Raw genomic sequence first — 8,126 nt, forward strand, 5'->3', positions numbered from 1 at the left:
ACCACAACATGAGCGCCCTTGTTGTTACACACACCTAATATCTTGCATTGGCTTTTACACATTTCAAGAATATCAAACTCAAGTATAACCATGCCACGTTCAAAGGTGTGGGACCGGATGCACTTCCAAAGAATAGTTTTATCAATGTACAGAAAATTATCTACTAACATAAATAAACTAGAAACTTTCAGTTGTTCGTTTAGATAAAAACGTAGGCAAAAAATAAACCGTCAAGAATATAAGATGAAAAGAGTGCACAGCTCTGCTACAGATTCCACAAGTTTTGTGATGTTTCTTGTTGTCTGTTATTGCCACTTCAGTATAAATTTTTGGCCCATTAAGAAATCGGGCTAGCTATGGTCCTGTCCCCAGACCACAATACAAAATTGTACATTAATACATTAATACATTTTTTTTAAAAAAAAATAAGTGTAAGAAATGCTTTATTTTAAATTTGTCTTAATCCTTTTAAGAAAAGACGAGATAAAGAGATATAGAAAACAGCTACGAATGAGTGATAACTCACTTCTGGCTTGTGGAGTTTCTGCTTCGATCCCATCTCTCGCGTAATGGACAGTAGTACGCCCCCATTATATCTCGCCGAGTCAGCAAAATTTTTGTGACATCATAGGTCAAAGGTCAATGCCCTCGGCCCAGGGTCAATGACATAGGAGAACCTAAGAACACCCCCTCTACATTTTGGCAGGGGTACATATGACCACCCCTTAAATTTTGGAAATTGGCAAATCTAAAAATTGGGTATGGTAGCTTTGGACCAGGGTGTGTACCTTTATAAGTATTGATGATCCATTTCGTTTCTTTTCATAAGTAAAAAATTGCCAAAATATAAACGTAAGCAATATGTTGTACCACGTATTCGGTTATTGACCCAATTTATCCCTTTTGATGAGGTCCTATTATCTTATACGGTTATATAGGCATGTATAGGGGTCCATTCTCCTTCATAAGACATCAGTACATTGGTGCACCCTTCTTAAAATTTGATAGGAGTACATTGACCCACACCTTAAATTTTGGAAATTGTCCAATTTAAAAATTCTGTATAATAGTATAGGACCTAATATGTATGATTATATGGACGTATATAGGGGTCCATTTTCTTTTATAAGACATAGTTATAACAGTGCACCCTTTTTAAATTTTAGAAGGGGTAACTTGGCCCACCCCTTAAATTTTGGAAATTGTCAAATATAAACATTTGGTATAATAGTATAGGACCCTAATATATGCCATTATAAACTGCGGTGAACGATTTCGTTCCCTTTTACGGTTAAAAAAATGCCAAAAATTAGTACGACCATGTGTTCGCTTATTGACCCAATTTATTCCCTTTGGTGAAGTCTTATTACCTTATATGGTTATATGGACGTGTGCAGAGGTATATTTTCTTTCTTAAGATATAGATACACTGAAAATTTAGGAGGGGTACTTTGGCCCACCCCTTAAGGTTTAGAAATTGCCCAATTTGGTATAATATTACAGATAATAATAAACACGATTATAAATCTCGTTCCCTTTCATGGGTAAAAAATTATCAAAAATGCAAATTTCGGAAGTGATTTACCCACTTTGATAAGGATGGACGTGTACAGGGATTCATTTCCTTCATACTTTGATGCTTATTTTTTTAAATGTGTTGGGTACATAGGAACATTTCTTAAATTTGGGAATTACCAAATAACGAAATTCGGTAAACGTTCTCTAGGACCTGTTGTAATGTCGGTGTCTATTTTGCTCCCTTTTATGGCCAAATATTCAATTTCGAAGGTTATTGACCTATTTTATCTTCTTTGCTCCGGCTTTATTATTGAATGCGTACAGGAGTTATTATTTTTTCGTAAGACAGGTATATTTGTGCACCAATCTTAATTTTAGAAGGGGTAAATTTCTTATTCTCAAATCAATAATTGGTAATTGTTCTTAGGATATGAATATAAAAATTGGGTGGTTCAGCTTATCCCATTTTTTGGGCAAATCATTGTCCAATATCAGTATGGTCACGGGATCAGTTATTGACCTATGATGGGATTATGGGTCCAGGACATTGGTACATTGATACGTTCTTCTTAAACTTTGTAGGATCAGTCTGCTTAAATTTGAAAATTGTCAAAATGAAATTACATAATATGCATCATTGGTCTTGATCATTCCCTCTTATGGGCCAAAATCTAAACGTAAGCAATACAATGTACCATGTGCAATGTGATATTGACATTGATGAGGTTTATGAATATATGGTTAGTGTTGTAAATAGAAAAAAAACCGTTCGTATTTTTTCAGAAATGTACATTTTTTTTAAAAAAAACATTGCCTCTCGTTTTTTTTTCTAAATTTCGTTTTATTTTCAAATAGTCATTTGTAATGCATCTTACGTCTATTTAAGTATGAAATATTTTTATGTAGATGTAATCACCGTAAAATGCAACATAAATTAAACGCTAGATACTGATACGCTACAAATATTTTACAATTCACACGAATACCATACCTATTAACAATTCGGGTTTCAACAGTTTTCACCAATATCAACTAAGAAATAAAAGTAGAAATGAAATTTTGTTTTTTCGTGTAAACAGGCCTTTAATAAGTATGAAAATAATGTCACGAACAGTATAAAAGTCAAATAACTTGTCTAAAGGTAAAAACTAATACTAATTTGCCTAATAGTATTTTTCTAAATATCATATATAAATAATTTGTCGACTAGATATATGTATCATACGCAGAGCCGGCTCTACCATATATGCAAAACGTGCATTTACATGGAGCAGCAAGTTTGGAGGGTCCGGCAAAATCTGTCATAAGTAGGCTATATTATTTAAATTAAATATTTATTGTTGGAAACATACTTCATGATGATGGTAGTTACACTTACTAAGCTGACCTATTTGAATACTACCTTCATAAATTATGTTTAGGTTGCATTAGTTTAAAGTCACATGGACAATGCTAAAGCAAATGGTCGAATAAATCCGAGCACAAATTGCTTGATTGTTGTCAAATGCAAGAATTCAATTCTCGAATAGTAGCGAATATCTGTTCCCTTTAGTAAGTTATCACAGTTTTGATATGACAACTAGTCTTGATTTTGTCAGAAACAAGCTCCTTATCATTGAAGATAAAAACAAGTGTTTTTAAAAAAATGTTAACAGATGTAGAAGAAAAATCAAGAAATAAAGATAAAAGAGCTAGTTGCACTGGAACTGCAAACTGATACATTGATATTGAAGCTCGATATTGAATTCTATAAAAAGGATTACCATCTTTCCTCTGCAGGTGTATTTGCTTTATCTTTCACTAACATAATAGATTAATATTTAAAGAAAAAAACAGACACAACGGGATTGCATTTTTAGTAAGTATTTAAGCCTTTCTGAGTGCGACTGCACTTACCCTCCCCTTCGTTGTTCATGCTGGAGTAGCATACTTAAAATCATGACTTTTAAGATTTGTTCTTTCTGGAGAAAGGGGGAGGCGGAAAATTATGCCATTGCACGGGCGACTAATTGCCTAGGGCCGGCCCTGATGATATGTATATACAAGACATGAATATAGGATAACACAATTTTAAGCAATGCAGGCTGTTTCAAAATTAATATTAGGGTTTTGAAACTTTGTAGTATCTATTACAATTAACTTACAATTACAAGTATTATATCAAATGAAAGAGCAACTCAAACAGTTTTGTAGTCACGCATGTACGTGCATTGTTTCTTCTGTCTGCCGTTAGAAAGAGAAAGTAGCAAAGATGGAGACTAGAGAGCAGAAAGCTTTTCAAATGTGTTTGTGTATAAAGACTGAACCTGTACAGTGCAACCGTCTGTGTGAAGAATATGAAGGAGACGCTTGCAACTACGTCCTTATCGTTTGTAGTTGCTACAGGTCTAAAACCTACAGACTACCAATTTCGCAAGTGAAATATTGCTGCATAACAATGAAGATTTCCTAGATCGTGTCGTCTTCAGTGATAAATCGTCATTTCACCTAAGAGCTAATGTGAGCACTCATAATGTTTGCATCTTGTCGTCTGCAAATCCTCAGGAGATAGTACAGTTGTAACGAGACTCCCCTAAATTGAATGTGTTTTATGCCATATGGCGGAAAGTTTATGGGCCTTTCTCGCCTATCGACTAGATGTGTGCCGTGTGACGAATGAATCTCACATCGAACACTTGTAGCAAAGACTCTTTGAGGTACTCTTTTATTTGATGCATTGCTTATAATTGTACGTAAAATGTAATAAGTACTACGAAGAATTAAAACCCCATATTCATTTTAAAACACCCTGCATTCCTCATTTAGTGTTGGAACTAAGATGTAAAAAGGAGAGAAAATTTTCCTTATAAAGCTATTGTTTACAACAACCATATTATTATTAGTCGAGACTATAACTATAACAACAACACGAGTTAGTAGCAAAAAAAAAATGTAATCAAATGTACACTCGGTGGCCCAGGTGGCCAAAGTGGCACACACGGGTGTGTGACTTTTTTAATCCGCTCCTATGTGGACACTAATTAAGATATCGAGATATTATTCTTGCCAATTATGGTTGGACCATAGTTTATCATATTAATTTCTTTTTCTTCTGGTGTTGAACTTCCTTCTCAAATTTCACCCGTGTCAAAAATTCGAGAATTTTCTAATTTCGAATTTCTTTTGCTCCTTTTTCCCTGTAGCTTCCTTCGTTGTAGAAAGACCTAATTAAGCCTTGCCAGGTAGATGCCTCGGATGGATACCTAACTGTTGACATCAATTGGACGGGCCTGCGCGCAGTGTTGACAATTAGGGAAATTAAAATTTCCCTAAATTTCGTCAAAAAATACGAAATTTTTGTTTATAAATCCGTACCTATAAGTCCGAGTGCAAGTCAACTTACGCCAATCGAACATTTGTCCTTACTTAACAAACGCAAGTACAGATCGTTACAATGGGTTAGTTAGGGGGCGCACGAAAAATTCGTATTTAGGTTCTAACCCTTAATTGTTGTAGTTTTTCCCTACTTTTCTGTTTACCGTAATATATTTTTGGTAATTAGAAGCTTTGTTCCTTAAATATCGCCATAATACTTGTAGGATATATTAGTGGTGTACAAATGTTTAATTTAAGATAGTTTCCGCCTGTCTGGTAGCAGTGTTGCCAGCTACAGAAAATTTTCATTCCAGATTTTAGGGGGAAATGTTGGGAAAATCATCTGTTTTGTCTCTATTATTTCCCTCGTTGTTGGCCACATTGGAACAAATGTACCAGTATCTGGAAGTCTCGTCTTTGCTCTACACAAAGCACTATAGAATGCTTCAATAGGATAATTAGGAGAAGTACAGTTGAGGTTTACAGTAGACCTTGTTCTCTAATTGGAAAGATAACTGTGATTTTTAAAGGTAGAATTAGATATTTTTTGACATGTTTAGTTTATTGGATATCGTCACAATACTTGTAGGATATATTAGAGGGATACCAAACCTTATTTTAAGATAGTTTGTGTGTGTCTGATAGCAGTGTTGCCAGGTACAGAAATTTTCAATTCCAGATTTTAGGGGCAAATTTTGGAAAAAATACCTTTTTAGTTTCTATTATTTCCCTTTTGTTGGCTACACTCGAACAAACGTATCAGTGTCTAAAATCCTTGTTCTTAGCCTACACAGCGCACCATAATAAGTTTCACTAGATTAATTAGGGGAAGTACAGTTGAGGTTTATAATAAACCCTGTTCTGGAAATGGTGAATTTCTGAGGTAGAATGAGATACTTTTTTTTTAATTTCATGCTTACTTTGTTAGATATCAACATGATACTTGTAGGATATATTTTTGGAGTACTAAGGTTTATTTTCAGATAGTTTTTGTCTGTCTGATGGCAGTTTTTCCAGCCAAAACAATTAATTGCTGATTTTAGGTTAAAAATTCGGAAAATTTCCCTTTTCCCCTCTATTATTTCCCTATTGTTGGCTACATTGAAACAAACGTATCACTACCTGAAAGCTTCCTGTTTGCCCTACAGAACACACCATAAAGAGTTTCAATAGGATAATTAGAGAAGCCGTAGCCCCGGCACATCTGTTGATTTTTGCTTCTAAGGCGTAAAAGTGTCAAAATTTCTTGTGTATGACGACAGAGAATTTTTCTTTCTCTCTTTGAATGAAAGCCAGCGACTTCAGGATTTCACTGTATCTTGTCAAGACACCAAAGAATTTTTTTAGGTGACTTGAACCCATATAGCAGCAGTGATGCTAGATACAAAAAATTTTGAAATTCAGTTAGGGATCTTTTTGTAAATTTTCACTCCTACATTTCCCTCAATAATTTCCCACCCATTGGCAACACTGCAATGCAACTTACACCAAAAGATAGCCACACCCATTTTCTAAAAAGCAAGGCCTTAACCATATCAATCGAATGAATATTTTTTGAGCAATAAGTCACTAACTGAGAATGTAGGAAAACGCCAAAAGTGACCTGGGTCCGAATTTAATAATCACACAATTTTGCTCGTATAGGTACAAAAAAACAAACGGTTTGTAATTTACGAGGGCTTCGACTCAAGTTCTGTTGATTATTTCAATAATCTTCAACATAAATCAATAAATAATAGTTGCCAGAAAAAAAACAGACATTTGAAAAAAACATGAAAAAGAACAATGTTTTTTATTAAAAAAACTTCACAGAAAAAAACCGTTTTTTTACAACACTATATATGGTAGTGCACAGGGATTCATCTCCTTTAATGGGACGTAGAACTTAAAGATTTCATTTTTTTATCTCCTTTAATACTCCTTTTCAAAATTTGTTGCGGTACTCCTTAAATTTGAAAGTTACCAAATAATACGTTTTTAGACCACAGTTGGTTCTGCTTATTTCTTTTTAAGGTAAACAATTGACGGATGTTATTGACCTAATTGAGAGTTAACTACAACATATAATTATATGGTTAATTCTAAGACTTAGGTGTATTGATACACTTTGGGACAGGTACCTAGGACCAGTGGCGTTGGGAATGGGGAGGCTCGGAGGGGCCGGCCCCCCCCCCAAAGAGGTCTGACAATGTACTTTGGTACTTTGATGTTTGTAATTTTTTATATATTTTTATGTTTATATATTTTTTTGTTTGTAATTTTTCTATATGTACCTATAACAGCACTTGCCCCTCCCAAACACACATCCTGGCTACGCTACTGCCTAGGACCATTCTTTAAACAAAATAATTGTGATAAACAAAATTTTAGTATGAGGCGCGAAGTTTGAATGTTCAATATCTGATTAATATCAAACAATGCTTTGAACTTTAGTCACAATTCCTAGTCTAAGATCGTTGGTGATGGTTGATTTTTACCTTGAGCTTTAGAAATCTGATAGGTAACCTTATTGAATCTTATGACTAAAGGCAATACATGATACCTGATATGCTAAAACACTTTGAAATTTAGTCACAATTCACTGTCTAAGGTGATGTAATCTGATCACTGGCAAAGTTATTGTTGGTGCAATTTGATTCTCTGAACGCTATCTTTCATGCAATCTGGTTGGTTGATGACTTTCAAATCTTGCTCAATTGGGAATTACCAAATAACCAAATTCGGTTGATCACGATCTTTCGTGCAGTCTGATTGGTTGATGATTTTCAAATCTTTGCTGCATTCAGATTTATATTTTGTTTAACATTTATCGAATACTCTTTACAAATCTTGGTTTGAACATTTTTTTCGTTCAACGTTTTGCACTCACTGATAAATATGATCAAAACCTTTTATTTTTAATCGAATAGTAAAAAATCGCATCGCTTGATGGTTAAAAGTGAAATTATTTCAGTTGAAAATATTTAGTTTCAAAATTTTTAAAAAATTATAAGCTTGAAAATTTTTTCAAAAATTTATTTGAAAATTTTCGTTTCAAAATTATGTTTGAACATTTTTGTATGAAAATTTTGTTTGAAATTTTTGTTTCAAAAACTATTCGTTTCGAAATTTTGAAAATTTTTCGTCTCAATTTTTCAAAATTTTAAAAATTTTGTTTGAAAAGTTGTTTGAAAATTTTGTTTGAAAATTTTTTCGTTTCAAAATTTTGATTTTTTTAAAATTTTTGAAAAAAAAATTTTGAAAATTTTTGTTTG

The sequence above is a fragment of the Thermobia domestica genome, chromosome 11 (genome assembly GCF_964235325.1).
Source record: "Thermobia domestica chromosome 11, izTheDome1.hap1.1, whole genome shotgun sequence".
NCBI classification, from domain to species: domain Eukaryota; kingdom Metazoa; phylum Arthropoda; class Insecta; order Zygentoma; family Lepismatidae; genus Thermobia; species Thermobia domestica.